Source organism: Lagenorhynchus albirostris, chromosome 2 (genome assembly GCF_949774975.1).
Source record: "Lagenorhynchus albirostris chromosome 2, mLagAlb1.1, whole genome shotgun sequence".
NCBI classification, from domain to species: domain Eukaryota; kingdom Metazoa; phylum Chordata; class Mammalia; order Artiodactyla; family Delphinidae; genus Lagenorhynchus; species Lagenorhynchus albirostris.
Window position 1 is genome coordinate 110,291,108 of NC_083096.1, and position 18,766 is coordinate 110,309,873.

General features: G+C 37.8%; 1 long non-coding RNA gene across 2 annotated transcripts in view; it reads left to right on the top strand.

The window, feature by feature from the left end:
- LOC132514653 (uncharacterized) overlaps nt 1–18,766 on the top strand; it is a 196,323-nt gene that overhangs the window by 19,560 nt on the left and 157,997 nt on the right. For both annotated transcript variants that reach the window (XR_009538887.1, XR_009538886.1), the window contains exon 2: nt 18,545–18,643. This is a non-coding gene — a long non-coding RNA (uncharacterized LOC132514653). The remainder of the gene's footprint in view (nt 1–18,544; nt 18,644–18,766) is intronic.

Sequence of the window (18,766 nt, forward strand, 5' to 3'; positions counted from 1 at the left end):
ACATTTGGCCTTTATTATGTCTCCACTTTCTGGAGAGTTTTTATCATAAATGGGTGTCGAATTTTGTCACAAGCTTTTTCTGCATCTATTGATATAATCATATGGTTTTTATTCTTCAATTTTTTAATATGGTGTATCACATTGATTGATTTTCATATATTGAAGAATCCCTTGCATTCCTGGGATAAACCCCACTTGATCATGGTATATGATCCTTTTAATGTGCTGTTGGATTCTGTTTGGTAGTATTTTGTTGAGGATTTTTGTATTTATGTTCATCAGTGATATTGGCCTGTAGTTTTCTGTTTTTGTGACATCTTTGTCTTGCTTTGGTATCATGGTGATGGTACTCTTGTAGAATGAGTTTGGGAGTGTTCCTCCCTCTCCTATATTTTGGAAGAGTTTGAGAGGATAGGTGTTAGCTCTTTACTAAATGTTTAATAGAATTCACCTGTAAAGCCATCTGGTCCTGGGCTTTTGTTTGTTGGAAGATTTTTAATCACAGTTTCAATTTCAGTGCTTGTGATTGCTCTGTTCATATTTTCTGTTTCTTCCTGTTTCAGTCTTGGAAGCTTATACGTTTCTAAGAATTTGTCCATTTCTTCTAGGTTGTCCATTTTATTGGAGTATAGTTGCTTGTAGTAATCTCTCATGATCCTTCGTATTTCTGCAGTGTCAGTTTTACTTCTCCTTTTTCATTTTTAATTGTTTTTGAGTCTTCTTTTTTTTCTTGATGAGTCTGACTAATGGTTTATGAATTTTGTTTATCTTCTCAAAGAATCAGCTTTTAGTTTTATTGGTCTTTGGTATTTTTCTCTTCATTTCTTTTTCCTTTGTTTCTGATCTGATCTTTATGATTTCTTTCCTTCTGTTAACTTTGGTGTTTTTTTAAATTTTTCTTTCTCTAATTGCTTTAGGTGTAAGGTTAAGTTGTTTATTAGAAATGTTTCTTGTTTCTTGATGTAGGAGTGTATTGCTATAAACTTCCTTCTTAGAACTTTTTGCTGCATCCCACAGGTTTTGGGTCGTCGTGTTTTCATTGTCATTTGTTTCTAGGAATTTTTTCATTTCCTCTTTGATTTCCTCAGTGATCTCTTTGTTATTTAGTAACATATTGTTTAACCTCTGTGTTTGTGTATTTTACGTTTTTTTCCCTGTAATTCATTTCTAATCTCATAGCATTGTGGTCAGAAGAGATGCTTGATATGATTTCAATTTTCTTAAATTTACTGAGGCTTGATTTGTGACCCACAATATGATCTATCTTGGAGAATGTTCCTTTCACACTTGAGAAGAAAGTATAAAATGCTGTTTTCGGATGGAATGTCCTATAAATATCAATTAAATCTATCTGGTCTATTGTGTGATTTAAAGCTTCTGTTTCCTTATTTATTTTCACTTTGGATGATCTGTCCATTGGTGTAAGTGAGGTGTTAAAGTCCACCACTATTATTGTGTTACTGTCGATTTCTTCTTTTATAGCTGTTAGCAGTTGCCTTAGGTATTGAGGTGCTCCTATGTTGGGTGCATATATATTTATAATTGTTATATCTTCTTGGATTGATCCCTTTATCATTATGTCATGTCCTTTCTTGTTTCTTGTAACATTCTTTATTTTAAAGTCTATTTTATCTGATACGAGTATTGCTACTCCAGCTTTCCTTTGATTTCCATTTGCAAGGAATATCTTTTTCCATCCCCTCACTTTCAGTCTGTATGTGTCCCTAGGTCTGAAGTGGGTCTCTTGTAGACAGCATATATATGGGTCTTGTTTTTGTATCCATTCAACCAGTCTGTGCCTTTTGTTTGGAGCATTTAATCCATTTACTTTCAGGTAGTTATCCATATGTATATTCCTATGACCATTTTCTTAATCGTTTTGGGTTTTTTATGGTAGGTCTTTTCCTTCTCTTGTGTTTCCTGCCTAGAGAAGTTCCTTTCCTTTAGCATTTGCTGTATAGCTGGTTTGGTGGTGCTGAACTCTCTTAGCTTTTGCTTGTCTGTAAAGGTTTTAATTTCTCTGTCGAATCTGAATGAGATCCTTGCTGGGTAGAGTAATCTTAGTTGTAGGATTTTCCCTTTCATCACTTTAAATATGTCCTGCCACTCCCTTCTGGCTTGCAGAGTTTTTGCTGAAAGATCAGCTGTTAACCTTATGGGGATTCCTTTGTATGTTATTTGTTTTTTTTCCCCTTGGTACTTTTATATTTTTTCTTTGTGTTTAATTTTTGGTAGTTTGATTAATATGTGTTTTGGCATGTTCCTCCTTGGGTTTATCCTGTATGGGACTGTCTGCACTTCCTTGACTTGACTGACTATTTCCTTTCCCATATTAGGGAAGTTTTCAAGTATAATGTCTTCAAATATTTTCTCAGTCCCTTTCTTTTTCTCTTCTTCTTCTGGGACCCCTATAATTCGTTGTTGGTGTGTTTAATGTTTTCCCAGAAGTCTCTGAGACTTTCCTCAATTCTTTTTATTCTTTTTTCTTTATTCTGCTCTGCAGAAGTTATTTCCACTATTCTATCTTCCAGGTCACTTATCTGTTCTTCTGCCTCAGTTATTCTGCTATTGATTCCCTCTAGAGTATTTTTAATTTCATTTATTGTGTTGTTCATCGTTGTTTGTTTCATCTTTAGTTCTTCTAGGTCCTTGTTAAACTTTTCTTGAATTTTCTCCATTCTGTTTCTGAGATTTTACATCATCTTTACTATCATTACTCTGAATTTTTTTTCAGGTAGACTGCCTATTTCCTCTTCATTTGTTTGGTGTGGTGGGTTTTTACCTTGTGCCTTCATCTGCTGCGTATTCTTTGTCTTCTCATTTCGTTTAGCTTACTGCTTTTGGAGTCTCCTTTTCGCAGGCTGCAGGTTCATAGTTCCTGTTATTTTTGGTGTCTGTCCCCAGTGGGTGAGGTTCATTCAGTGGCTTGTGTAGGCTTCCTGGTGCAGTGGATTGATGCCTGGTGTTCTGGTGGTTAGGCCTATATCTTGTCGTTCTGGCAGGCAGGGCTTTGTCCAGTGTTGTGTTTTAGTGTGTCTGTGAATTTAGGATGACTTTAGGCAGCCTCTCTGCTAATGGGTGGGGTTGTGTTCCTGTCTTGCTAGTTGTTTGGCATGCGGTGTCTAGCACTGTAGCTTACTGGCCATTGTGTGGAGCTCAGTCTTAGTGTTGAGACAGAGATATCTGGGAGAGCTTATGCTGATTAATATTATGTGGGGCCATGAGGTCCAATGTCCTGGACTCGCCTCTAGCACCTCAGAGGCTCAGGTCCGACACCTGGCCAGACCCTGCCAGCCACACGAGCCACATGGCTCGGAAGAAAAGGAAGAAAAACAAACAAATGAACAGATAGAACGCCAAAACAAATGGTAAAAGCAAAACTAAACTGACAACGTCACACAAAGAAACATACACATACACAGTCATAAAAAGAAACAAAGAAACAAAAAAAAAAAAACAAAAAAAACCAAACAGACAGAATCCTAGGACAAATGGTAAAAGCAAACCTAAACAGACAAAATCACACAAAGAAACATACACATGCATGCTCACAAAAAGAGAAAAAAGCAAAAAAAAAAAAAAAAGGAAGAGCAACCAAACCAATAAAAAAACCCACCAGTGATAATAAGCACTAAAAACTAAACTAAGATAAACATAAAACCAAAAACGAATTAGATGCAGAAAGCAAACCCCAAGTCTACAGTTGCTCCCAATGTCCATTGCCTCAATTTTGGGAACATTCATTGTCTATTCAGGTATTCCACAGATGCAGGGTTTATCAAGTTGATTGTGGGGATTTAATCCACTGCTCCTGAGGCTTCACAGAGAAATTTCCCTTTCTCTCCTTTGTTTGCACAGCTCCTGGGATTCAGCTTTCGTTTTGACTCCACCTCTGCGTATAGGCCACCTTCAGGTGCCTGTTTCCCACCCAGACAGGAGGAGGTTAACTCAGCAGCTGATTAGGGCTCTCTTGCTCACTCAGGCTGGGGAGAGGGAGGGGTATGGTAGTCATAACTGGAATACGGGGTGAGCCTGCGGAGGCCAGCATGACATTGTAACAGCCTGAGGTGCACCGTGTGTTCTCCCGGGGAAGTTGTCCCTGCATCACGGGACCCTGGCAGTGATGTGCTGCACAGGCTCCCAGGGGGCTGTGGTTCATTACCTGTGCTTGCACACAGGATTCTTGGTGGCAGCGGCAGCAGCATTAGCGGTCCATGGCTATCTCTGCGGTCAGAGATGAGAGCTGTGACTCGTGCCCATCTCTGGAGCTCACTTAGGCAGTTCTGTGCTGTCTGTGGGAACACAGAGCAGGAATCCCTCTCCTCACGCACCCCAAAACAATGGTTTCTTGCTTCTCCAGTAGGTCCAGACTTTTTCCTGGGCTCCCTCCCAGCTAGCTGTGGTGCGCTAGCCCCCTTTAAGCTGTCTTCATGCAGCCAGCCTCCGTCCTCTCCCTGGGGTCTGACCTCCAAAGCCCAAGCCTCAGCTCCCACCCCCCACCTGCCCTGGTGGGTGAACAGAAAAGCCTCTCAGGCTGGTGAGTGCTGGTCGGCACTGATCCTTTGTGTGGGAATCTCTCCACTTTGCCCTCTGCACCCCTGTTGCTGTGCTCTCCTCTGTGGCTCTGAAGCTTCCCCCCCATCTCCCCTGTCCCCACTAGTGGAGGGGCTTCCTAGTGTGTGGAAACTTCCTCCTTCATAGGTCCCTCCCAGAGGTGTGGGTCCCATCCCTATTCATTTGTCTCTGTTTTTTCTTTTTTCTTTTGCCCTACCCAGGTACGTGGGGAGTTTCTTGTGTTTTGGGAAGTCTGAGGTCTTCTGCCAGCATTCAGTAGGTGTTCAGTAGGAGTTTTTCCACATGTAGAGGTATTTTTGATGTATTTGTGGGGAGGAAGGTGATCTCCACATCTTACTTCTCTGCCATCTTGAAGGTCTCCTCTCTTCTTTTTTCTTTCTGATGCTCTGATGGGGTGAGTTCTTCTGATTGGGTGCCTTGTCTTCAAGTTGACTGGTCTTTCCTTCTGTTTCATCTAGCCTGCTGTTTAACCACTCTAGTGTATTTTTCAGTTCAGTTATTGTATTCTTTAACTCTGTGACTTCTGCTTGGTTCTTTCTTGTATTTTCTAATATTTTTTGAAGTCCTCAGTGTGTTCATCCATTTTTCTCCTGAGTTTGGTGAGCATCTTTATGACCATCCTTTGAATGCTTTATCAGATAAATTACTTATCTCTATTTCATTAAAGTTTTTTTCCTGAGGTTTTATTTTGTTGTTTGTTTTGTTGTTTGTTTTGTTGTTTGTTAACTCTTTCTGTTGGTTTCTATGCATTTGATGCAATAACCACCTCTCCCATTCTAGAAATAGTGGCTTCATGTAAGAGATGAACTTTGTCATTCAACCCTGCCCTAGGTGTTGGTTGTCTCTCAAACCTTTGTGATTATCCAAGGAGCCTATTATATTTTAAATAGTTCTCAGTAGTCAAGGGTGTGCCAACACTTGTCAAAGTCCCAGAGGGGAGGATCTCAGTCAGCATGTAGGTTCAGGCTGATTGGAAGCCAGACCCTCAGACAGCAGCTTTTAAAATATGCAAATATACACAGTCCTGTGGGACCACAAGTGTATGCCCCACTGGTCACCAGAACCTGGTAATCTGGAGGTCTCCCCTGGTGGCAGTCATAAAAATCAGGGCTCTAGACAAGTGTATAAACTCTTTTCTGTGATACTGGTGAGACATAGCGAGGCAGAGGAAGACCACAAAGATGGCATCCTTTGGGCCGTGTTCTCTGAGAGTAGCTGCATAGGCCCTTAGGTGTGTGCCAGACCTGAAGCTTGTCCATCTGGCCAAAGCTCCAGGACAAGAAAATAGGCCTCTTTCACAAAAAGCCTGGGAATGTCTTTCAGTCTGTTGTCTGTGTAGTACCTTGGGGATAGTAGCCTGTCAAGAGTTGTGTCTCTGATTGGTACATACAAGTCCCCTGCCACAAGAAGCAAGCAGTCAAGGGGTGTCACCTGGACAGTATCCTCAAAAACTGGGTACTAGACATAAAAACCAAGGGACCAGATATGTGTAAGAGTTCCCCTCTAGGAGATACTAGCACTCTGGTGCATAGCAGAGAGAGAGTGCAAAGATAGCAGTTGCCCTGTGAGGTCCGTGGCAGGGATTACAGTCAGCCCTTACATGTGTGTTTAACTAGAAGCCTGCTTCTAGGCTGCATGTATGATGATTAGCTAATAGGCCTCTTTCACAGAGACTGAACTTTGTTGCCTCTTTCTGTGCTCTGGGGGTGGTATCTGTTTAAGAACTCTTTTTCTGTTGATTACAGTCTTGTGTGACTTGCAAGCAGAAGCTCCACTGGCCACCAGAGCCAGGCCATGTAGAGGTGTCCTGTGTAGAAGCTGCAAAAATTGGGGTATATGACAAAGGTATATGTTCCTTTCTGGAAGATACTGGTGATTGGAGTAAGGCAGAGGGACTGTGCAAAGATTCCATCCACTGGCCTGTATTCCCTGCGAGCACTTCCTTAGGCCACTAGATATGTGTCAAGGCAGAGGCATGCACCTCAGGCTAAAACTCCTGGACTAGCAAATAGACTCCTTTCACACACTTGGGGTTGTGTTTCAGTCTGCTGTCTGGACAATGCACCAGGGTGGTAGCCTTCCTAGAACTGTCTCTCTGATTGTTACAGTCCCTTCAGGCCCAGGAACACAAACTCCCCTGGCCTCCAGAGTCAGCAATCAAGGGGCATCCCCTGGGCAGTAGCTGTACAAATAAGGCTTTCAGACATGTGTAAAAACTCCCTTCTGGGAGATACTGGTACTCTGGAGCACTGTAGAGGGACAGCGTGAAGATGGTGCCCACTGACTGTAGTGAGGTAGAGGGGGGAGAATAAAGATGGTACCCACTGGAAAAAGAAAAAAAAAGAGATTGTGGTGTCCCCTAGGGGGCTAGAGCAAGGCAGAGGGAGAGTATAAAGATGGCATCACCAGTCTCTGTCCCCAGGAAAGGTTTCAGCAGTCTCCTACATGTGTGAGTTAAATTAGATGCCTGCCTGTCAGGCTAATGCTTTAACATAAGTAGAGTGAGCCTCGTTCACTTTGTTATTGTCTGTCTCTGTGCTGGGCCCTGGGGAGGATGAGTCCTAGCACTCAAGCCTTTTAAAAGCCAATTCTGAGTCTTGTGGGTTCGGTGAATGCAAGCCTCATTGGTTTTCAAAACTAGATATTTTGGGGGCTCATCTCTCAGGTGCAGGTCTTAAAAGCTGGGGTGCTGGATGTGGGGTTCCAACCCTGCGCTCCTCAGCTCTGGGTTTGAATTCCCTCCTGATTCTGGATTGCATGCTGGGAGTGGAGTTTATGGTGAGATTTTGTCCCAGCCTCTCCTACCCATTTCAATGTGTTTTTCTTCTCATTTTCCTGATGTGTAGTCATTGTTCAGCCAGCCTTTAGGGCTTTTTTTTTTTTAAAGAGGAAATTGTTCCATATGTAGCTGTAGACTGTATGTCCATGGGAGGAGGTGAGTTCATGATCTTCTTATATTGCTGTGTTGAACCGTAACCCATCTTCTTTTTGAAAACGTTTTTTAAAAATATTGAAACAGTTTCAAACTTACAAAAAATGTTGCAGTGACCAATTTTTATATGAATTTCTTTCTGGACTTAGAAGTTCTAAGATCATTCAGATATGGTAAATTTGAAACCCTATCAGTAGGAACACAAATCATGATTATAAATTCTCTTGGGAGACCTTTCTCTCCACCCTTTTCAGAGCTTATTCCATGACAGAAAATCTTCCTTGTCATCTTGCTGTGCCAGGGATTGACTTTTTCACTGAGGGTACAGAACTTCCCAGATCTTTTTATGGGGGGAGGGCATGAGGAGGGGCTCATAGTTTCTAATTTCTGCATGCACCAAGGGCCCAAATTCTTATCTCCAGCTACCATATGAGTTTAAAGCTACCTTCCTCATCCAACCCCCTTCCCACTCAGGATAGGATCATACTGTGTGCTCAGAGTTCCAGTGTTCAGTTCTTTCTCTATTTCTGACACCTAAGTATTTCTCTCTTTTTTTGCAAACTCAAATATGTGTTAAAAAATTTTTTTTTCACTCTACATAGCATTACTAGGTGTTTGTAATGGAAGAGCTTTCATGTTATCTGGTCTGACTGTATTAGTTAGGAATTGATTGTGTTCAGCTTAAGTTACAGAAACCTGGGTACAGTGACTTACTAAAATAGGGATTCATTTTTTCACCTGCTAAGAAGTTCAGAGGTTGGCAGCTTTCTATGTTTCTATTTTGCTATTTGTAGCATGTAGCTTTCATCCCCATATCTCAGGATGGTTCCTATACTTCTAGGCATTACATATGTCTTAAAGGCAGAAAAAAGATGAAAGGTGAAATCAAAAGGTACTTGCAACTGAGTCTGCTTTCTCTTTTTTTTTTTTAAATCAAGAAAATAGCATTTTCGTAAGCCCCACCTAGTAAACTTTTATTTGCATCTCTTTGACCAGACGTGGGTCATTTGATTCCTTCTAAAAGCAATAGAGTTTGATAAATGCAGTGTGCGCTGTTGAAAAATACCCATTTTTTTTTTAACAAGGCACACTGTCATGCTGAACAAGATGGGGGTACTGTTAGCAAACAAGAAGTGGAGAAGAGTTATAGGACAAGCAACTATCAATATCTGCCATGCTTCTGTGCGGCAAGAACTGAAAGTCTCCTGTGTTCTTTCTGCTGCACTGCAACTTCCTTTCAGTTTTTAGACTGAACAGGGTAGGCAACATAACTCGCAGGGCAGAGTACAAAATGGAAGTATGGAACTCCTTGTTCAAGAAATAGGAGAAAAGTGTCAAAGGTACAAAAGTAGAAAACTTTTTCCTTTCTTCTGTGGTCTCTCAACTTTCATAGTGTTTTTAATTTGCTACTTAATGTCATTCTAAGCAAAAAATAAATAAATAAAAATTTAGATTATTAGCATGAATTTTACCTTGCATCTTCATATTGTAAATGCCAGTTTTAAAACTCAAATATAAGACCATTGAAATTACACAATTTGTAATTCTTAGTGTGTCCATACATTTCTATTTCATTCTTACCAAAGTAGTAGAAATGCTGTACAAATCTAATTCAGTTTTTAAAATTTCATTTCTTGATATATGCACATTCTACCAATATTCTGTACCTTTGGCTTAATGATGAATAAGGAAGGACTGAAAGGAAGATGAACTATAGATTGCCCTTTCCTTCTCTCATCATTTTCAGTGTCATTGGTTGGAAGCTTCCATATAAACTTACCTTATTCTCTCATTGGTCTGCTAGAATTCTTTATTCATGAAGTGTTGTTAACACTATGTGAATGTGGCAGCAAGGACTGGCAGTGAATATGTGTATCTGAAAGTGCTGATATGGAAAGATTTCTAAGATATAATAATAAAAAAAACAACATGCGGAACAATGTGTGAGTCTGTGTAAATAAAAAATGAATGTGTTTGTTAAGTATATATAAGTACTTTGTATATGCAATAATTTTAAGAAACTTTTTTTCAGTGGTTATCTTTGGGGAAAAAGTACAGTGGGGCAAGGAGTGGGAAGGGTTGAAGCCTTTCACTTTTCATTTTGTATCTTTCTTTACCGCTTGGATTTTCAGCCTGTGTGTGTCTGTTTGCTTGTGTGTGTGTGTGTGTGTGTGTGTGTGTGTGTGTGTTTGTGTGTGTATACACACTTATATATAACATTTCTTTCATATTTTAATTTTTTAGTTTTAGAGTACTCTAACAATTTTATTGATTTAATAAATATGATGCATGCTCATTAAAAATATTGAAATGGCAAAGCAATGGACAAGGAAGAAAGCAACCAGCAACCCAGAACCACCACCCAGAAATAGCCAGTGTAAACATTTGGTGAAAATCTCTTTCTATGTAAATACAGATGAAGAATGAGTGAGAGAGACACAGAAGGAAAGATAAAAAAGAGAAAGGGACAGTTATAAAAGGCATTAAATTAAGTTTACTTGAATTTAACAGAAACAAAAAACTAGAATGAAAAATGAATAGCTAAACTTCATTATTTCTTTTCTGCAGGAGGTATTAGATCCTAAAGGACCCCTCTTGGAGTCATTGGAATCTTTTTGTATGAGTTTTTTTCCCCCCCTCCTTTGACTACTGGTTTCAATCTTAGACATTGTCTATTAACTTATTATATGAAAGATGAGATAATGAGAACTCATATTTTTTTACCTTTCCTTTGTCTCCCTACAAACTTATATTGCTTTTATTATTTCTAATTTTCAGTAGAGAATTAAACAGAGAGTCAGGATTAATGTTCAGTGTCACTAGAGGATGTAGGAAAACAAGTACTCTCATATACTGTTGAAGGAAGTTATACATTGATAAAGACATTTGGGATGATAATTATTTATCAGCATATGAAATGTATAAGGTCTTTGACCCAGCAATTCTACCTGTAGGAATCTATCCAAAGACATGTTTGTACAGAGATAAGTATACAAAGATATTTTTGTAACACTGTTTTAATACTAAAAAATTGGAAACAACTTAAATATTAATCAGTAAGGAAATAGTTTTATGACTTATAGTGCATTCATAATTTGGAATAATATACACTTGTTAAAAGAATGATGGAGATAAATATGTACTAAAATGGAAAAAAAGTCTCAATTATGTTATTAAGAGAAAAAAAGCAAGTCATATATTATACCTACAGTGTGATTCCATTTATTTATTATAAAAGAATATATATATTTATACATAAGCATAAAATTTACATACCCACATTGGTACAGAATGGTACACATAGAGAAAGAGACAAAGAGGAAGAGACTGGGTGGATAAAGAGGAACTTTAACATTTAACTGTATATACTTAAAAACTGCTTTAGTGTTTTACAATAGGAATGTATATGTTGTATAAAAGATAGAGAGGGGGCTTCCCTGGTGGCGCAGAGGTTGAGAGTCCGCCTGCCGATGCAGGGGACATGGGTTCGTGCCCCAGTCCAGGAATATCCCACATGCTGCGGAGCGGCTAGGCCCATGAGCCATGGCCGCTGAGCCTGTGCGTCCGGAGCCTGTGCTCCACAATGGGAGAGGCCACAACAGTGAGAGGCCCGCGTACCTCAAAAAAAAAAAAAAGATAGGGAGGAGAAAAAAGAAAAAATAACTAGTTTCTTCTCAAAAATTTAATATTAATATGTGAGAGTAAGATACCTAATTAATTTTGTCTAGTAATTCATATTTAAGGATTAATATGATCATTAAATCTGCATTATATTTCAAGTAAAAAAAACAAAGCAGCTTCTGACACAATCCACATGACTTGCCATAGATATTGGCCAAAAAGTCAAAACTTTCCCTCACCTCAAAATGACATAATTTCTCTCCTGTTATGCTTAGGATCTTGGAATAATTTAATTTGCCACCTTCTTTGTTCCTGAGTAAAAGTGCTAGGTTAACAGCAATGTTATTCTCTTTCAAAGTATTTCTAGAAATATCTTGGTCTTTATGCCCAAGTTTTCACTGGAAGAACTGAATACTCATTCCACTCATTCTGCTTGATTATACTTTTGTTTTATACTTTAGTTAATGATACTACTTTGTGACTTGAGATGAAATCTAAAAGAAAGAGTAAAATAACAGGTTGACCCACATTGTTGTAATTTAGGTTAATATGACTCTTACTAGCAATAAACTTCCTATACTGAAAGGTACATATCAGTTTTTCACTGATGCTTTGAAGTATGGGAATAAGGAGACAATATCATCAAATGCAGTGGTGTAAGTTTAAACTCTTAAGTTCCCAAGGAAAATTTCAAAAAGACCCACTTACCTGTTGCTTACCAGTCAGATCAACTAACAGACACCTATTATGAGCAATCCCTAACAGACACCTATTATGAGCAATCCCTTTGGTAAATTCAATACAGTACACCAACCAATATAAGATTGCCCCTTCTATCAAAGGACAGACCTACATAAGATTTTATGGAAAGTCAAATCTAAGAAAGTCTAGTTTTGAATGCATTCTAGTGATTGTGCTGGAGTTAAGGATATCCACAAGTCTTACTCAGAAGCACAAAATGTGATCCTTGTGCTCTGAGGGCATATAATCTAGTTTTGTTCACGTGCAAAGAAAACCTACACTGTGAGGTTGTGTGATGCCAAGTATTAATTGAACAGAGCAGATAAGTGTTATAGAAAGTCACAGAAAGGACACATTATTACTCTACTACACATAGAGTAGTCAGGTAAACCCTAGAGCATGAGACAGGAGACATCTAATAATGTTTAGAAGGCAGTTGGAAATATGTAACTAAAGCTTGGGAAAGAACACCAGGTTAAAGGTACAATTGTTTGAGTATTTGCGTAGATGTGATAGATAAGATTTCCATCAGGAGATATACAGTGAGAAGGAAAGGAAGGTTAAAGTTTGAAGAAAAGAGTAAGACACTGTGAAAATAAGAAAAGACCGATTTTAAAAAATAGTAGAACATTTGGAAATTTAAAATACAGTCATTAAAATAAAAATCTTATGGACTGATTAATAGCTTATTAGATGTAGATGAAGAGATATTAGTAAATGAAGATAGTTCTGAGGAAATTATACAGAAAGGCAGCATGAAGAAATAAGGAATGAAAAGTATGAATTAAGAAAAATGATAGGGTGAGAAAGTTCAATATATTATCCAATAAGATTTCCAGAAAGCAAGATAAGAAAGAAGGAGACAGACAAGTTTGATGAGATCATGGTTGATAATTTCAAAACTTTGAAAGAATTGATGAAATAATGTTTCAAGGTCAATAATCAGAAGTCTCAAGCAAAATAAAAAGAAGTATACTCTAGGCACATTGTAGCAAATTGGAATACTGCAAAAAAACAGATAAAATCTAGAAAGGAATCAGATATAAAAGATAGGTTACTTGCAAAGAAATAACTATTGGATTAGCAATAGAGTAGCAACAGATTTCTCAAGAACAGTGGAAGCCAGAAGTTAATTAAACAGTATCTTCAAGGAGCTGAGGAAAAACCAATAAACTTAGAATTTAATACACAACTAAAGTATCACTTAATAGTTCCAAATAATGACACTTTTCAGACAAAGATTGAGAAAATTTACCTCTCACAGATTGTCATTGAAAGACTAAAATATCCACATTAATTCTGTACATTGTTTAAAGATATATTCATATGTCTTACATATGTATCATATACAGTACATGTAAATGGTAAAATTATAAAAACAAGCATATATGGGGATATATATATACGTATAGCTGATTCACTTTGTTATACAGCAGAAACTAACACAACATTGTAAAGCAATTATACTCCAATAAAGATGATAAAGGGCTTCCCTGGTGGTGCAGTGGTTGAGAGTCCGCCTGCCGATGCAGGGGACACGGGTTCGTGCCCCGGTCCGGGAAGATCCCACATGCCGCGGAGCGGCTGGGCCCGTGAGCCATGGCCACTGAGCCTGCACTCCACAACGGGAGAGGCCACAACAGTGAGAGGCCCGCGTACCGCAAAAAAAAAAAAAAAAAAAAAAAAGATATAAAAAATAAATGAAAAATAAAATAAGGGAAAAAAATAATAATAAAAACAAGCATGGGAATGAAAAAATACCTAATTCAAAATAGTGTTTATCTGTGAGAGGAGAGAAGAGAATGGAATTAGAGCTTCATTTGGATTTTTTAAGCTAGTTATACAGGCATTCATTCTATTTTTTAAGGCATTTTTTGGTCTACTTGAAATATATTTAAAAAGGGAGTAGGGAGTTTTAAGAAAAGGAATGATCTACAATATCAAATATTGCATGAGAAAATGAGAACAGGAAATTCCACAGATTTGGATACTTAAAGCCCACTGAATACGCTCCAGAGAATTGTTTTCCTAGAGAAGGGAGAATGAAAACATCCATTCCAATCTGCCTACATGTGTTCCTATCATTTCTCCCCTCCTGTTATAGTAAAAGAGATGTCCCTCTGCCCATCAAATATCAGTCCTTTCCCTGTGTGTTCTGGATCCTACCTCTCCCACCTTTTTAGGGTCCATATATTTACCCCTTTCTTTCCTATATTTTCATTTTCTCCCTTTCTACAAGTTCCTTTCCAATATTTAAACATGCTTAGGTCTCTGCTTTTTTTAAACTCCTCTTCCCCGATTGCTGCGAAACCAAATACTGCCTCTTTCCACTCTCACAGTCCTATTCCAACCACTGCCTTTTTTATCTCCTTCCCATGTCAAACATCTTAAAAGAATTATCTCCAATTAGTGTCTCAATGTCTGTACCTCCCATTTACCTCTGAAACCACTCTAATGTAACTCCTCCCCCGACCCCCATTCCACAATAATTATTCTCCTTAAGGTCACCAGTGATTTCTCTGTCTTGACCTCTTATCATTACTTATTCCGCACTATTTCCTTCTTATCCGTCATCATAATGCAGTATTTACTGAGCATTTACCATATGCCAGACACTGTTTTAAGCACTTTATGTGTATTATTTCCTTCTTGAAACCTCTCTTCCTTTGGCTTCTATGACATAACACCCCTCTGATTTTCCTTCTACTTCTCAAGTAGACACTCTCTGGTTTCTTTGCTCATCCTCATCTCTTCATCTTTAATAGATGAAGTTCCTCAAGGCATCATCCTTATTCCTCTATTCTTCTCACTTTATACCACAGATATTGCTTCCACTCATATATGTCTATATATACACAGATGACTTTCAATTTTATTTTCATTTCATCCACTAGTATTTCAGCATGTAATTCTTTAAAAGATAAGAACTCTTTTTTTTTTTTTTTGGTTAAACGTAACCACAATACCATTATCATACCCAAAACAAAAGTAATAATAATTCCTTAATATTGGCAAATACTGGGTCAGTGGCAACTTTCCAATTGTCTCATAAATATCATAAAATTCAGATTCTAATCAAGTTACTCACTTGATTGCAAACCTTTAGTGGTTTCTCAATATTCTTAGAATAAAGAACAAAATCTATAACCTGTCCTACAGATCTTGCATGATTTTTCCTTGTTTATCTAGTCAGCCAGATCAATAGAATTGAATCTAGAGACCTAAAATGTTATTACACATCTATTATCTTGAGTTGACATCTAATTGATAATAATAAGTCAGAAAAAGGAACTGAAACACTCATGGTGAAATTTTTGTCTTTTGGAGTTTGTTTTGACCAAAACCAGGGAGTTGAGAAATACTCATTAGAGAAATGATGCAGGCCTGGCTCAGCTAAGGTAGAGATGCTAATGGAAGGGTCTTGATAGACATTACCCTTGGACAGCCTGCCACATATGCTACACAGCAAACTCTTAGGGTTTGGGGAAAATCCAATACAATTTAAATTGTGTTTTTTTGTTATCCCTGGACAACCTTCACAAGGACAGACTGCCTAGATGGACCTCTTTGCTGTCAGCTAATTAGTTTACCACTAAAGATGTGCAAACACAACTCAGTCTTCTGAGACTGCAGTTTTTTCCTCATAAGTACAGTTTTTGCCCTTGTTCCTGGATAGCAGTCTAATGACTGTCTCCCTGTATGTTAAAAATTTTGTTTGTAGGTAAATAACTAAATGTCTCTGAGTTGTTCTTTGATAATAAAAACTTAGTTGTCCTTGCAAATTTGTTCTTTCTCTACTCTTTCTCACATTAATACCTCAACCAGCTCAGTTTTTCAAGATGGAAATCTGGGAATATTTTCAGTGCTTTCTTGTCCCTCATGCCTGGTTCCTTCCCAATATCCAATTCATCACCAAGATCTGAATCTGCTTTCACAATACATCTTGACAGCAACCACTATAGTCTGAGCCCAAACCATGTATTGTTTGGGCTATTTAAATACTCTCCTAATTGGCCCTAATTGCTTTCCCTACATTCACATTCATCTCCTTCCATTTCACTTCCCCAGGGAGTCAGAATGTTCTTTTAAAACCATATATCTTATCACATATCTTTCCCTGTTTAAATACTTCAAATTGCTTCTATGATACCTATGATAAAATGATAAATCCTGAATTCGTTACATGGCCTATTCTTTCACAAGGCCCTGCTTGATCTGGCCCCCATATACACCTGTCTAATCTAATCTGGTACTGTTGTCTCCCTTACAACTATAGCTACACTGACCTTCTTTCAATTCTTTTGGCACCAAACCTTTTCCCACCTCAGGACCTGCACTCATGCTGTCCCTCTGTCTTAAATTTGTGATGGGGATTTGTGAACCAACTTCTAAAGAATAAGAAGATGTCAGCCTAACCTAAAAAATTAATTGTTATGAACCTCAAGTATTGTGCATAACTCCAGTGTTCAGTTGAGCTGTTAGATGATTCATATATATATATATATTTTTTTTTTTGCGGTACGCGGGCCTCTCACTGTTGTGGCTTCTCTCGTTGCGGAGCACAGGCTCTGGACATGCAGGCTCAGCGGCCATGGCTCACGGGCCCAGCCGCTCCGCGGCATGGGGGATCTTCCCAGACCGGGGCACGAACCCGTGTCCCCTGCACGGGCAGGCGGATTCTCAACCACTGCGCCACCAGGGAAGCCCGATTCCCATATTTTTAAAGAATAAGAAGTTGGTTCACAAATCACTTCCTCAGAGGGTTAAGGATTCTCTTCTAATGTCCTTCATAGCTCTAAACACAATTTATAATTTTATTAATTTATATAATTGTTTGATAACTCATCCCTATTAGTCTGTGAACTCTAAAAGGAAAGGGATCATATCTACTTTTTAAAAATTCTGTATAATAATTGTCTAGCATACAGCAGATACCAAAAACTTTGAACAAATGAGTGAGTGAGATGTTTGGGGAAGCATTTAGTTCAGTGCCTGGCAAACAATACTCAACTTGATTTTCCTTTTTCATTTTAAACATTTACATTAGATATTGGTCTTTTATTTAATGGAATGTTGCTAGGTTTTTTTTTTTTTAAGTATGTATTTTAAATCTTTCGGATGGCTACAGATGTCCACTAGATGTCAGCCTAACTGAAAAAATTAATTGCTATGAACTTCAAGTATTGTGCATGATTCCAGTGTTCCGTTGAGCTGTTAGATGATTCCTATATTTTTAATTAAATGAAGATATAATGTTTTCGTAAATACCTTTGAATTTGAGATGGTGGATGCTCCATGTTTGTATATTGATTACTGAGAATATAATTCTCTTGTGTTGTAAAACTCTATTAATAGTAAAATATTTGTGAAATATAATAATAAGGTAATAAAAGCTGCTAATATTTATTTGGCTTCAACTACATGCCAGACACTTTGCTAAATGCTTAAATGTTTTATCTCATTTAATCTCAATTGATTTCTAAATTAAGACAGTAACTAAAACTATCTCAAATGATTAAAAAATCCTGTGAGATAAATAGTATTACTAACACCATTCAAAAACTGGAGTTTAAAGAGGTTAAGTAGCTGTTCTTAAAAACTCCAAAAGAGATAGCATAATGTATCATAATTACTTATTTATTAAAAATAAACTCTTATTTATAAAAAATAAAAAATTTAAAAATACCTCTTTGGTCAAGAGGTTGTTATTTAATTTTATTTATTTTATTATTTATTTTGGCTGCACTGGGTCTTAGTTGCGGCACGTGGGATCTTTTAGTTGCAGCATGTGGACTTCTTAGTTGCGACATGCATGTGGGCTCTAGTTCCCCGACCAGGGATCGAACCTGGACCCCCTGCATTGGGGCCCCCTGGAGTCTTACCCACTGGACCACCAGGGAAGTCCCAAATATGTTTTAATAATGGGTGACTTGTCAACATTCATTGCCTCTTGGAACTGAGGATTTTGTTTATATTACAGCTAAATAAATGATGTTGTTTAGTGGAAGACATTAGGATGGTAGTGGAAAGAGCACAGATTTGGAATTACACAGACTTTGGTTTGCATCTCAGTATCACCATTTACTAGCTTTACTCTGATGTTGGGCAGGTTATTTCCTATCTTTGAGCCTCAGTTGCCTTGTCAGTTAAGAGGGGTTATAATGTAATGCCTGCTTTACAGTGGTGAAGTAAAGGTTAGATAGGAAAGTATATGGAAAGTGCCTACCACAGTGACTGGCATGTAATAAGTCATAGTTTTTATTATTTTTTTAATAAATGTCTCAATCTGAGAAAAATAGATATTAATTTTGTGGATACTATGGGTAAACAAACCCTCATATTTTTGTGATGGTAGATGAATATGCAAAATACCAATGCCAAGTTCATACCCAAATGACTTAAAATTCATCTCTGCACAGTTACATACAAAAATTATTTAACTTGCAAAATTATTGATAATATTTTTATTGAGGAGCTAAGGATTAAGATCATATATTTTGTACTCAGTTGAGATTTTTCAAGTACCTTTGGTGTTTGGGTATGATGATGAAGGAGGTAGAAATGAGATTCACTATCTTCTTTCCATGTTTATCACTACTTGCCATTTACTAATATAGTACATTACTTCTTGCTTAGATTCCTTTAATAGCCTCCCAAATCATCTCTCCATTTCAGTTTCCTTTACACAAGTTGGAAAGATGGATACTCCCCAAATTACAGCTCAAACCATGTGACAGCTTGCTCAAGCATCTTCAGTCTCCATTGCCTACCAATGTAAGTATACACTAATCTTGGTTGGAGTCATATTGTAGACTGTTTCCCCATTTTTACTTTACGATATGCCCCTGTGTACATCCAGAGCCAGATCAGGATATGTGAGCACAAAAACTAACAATT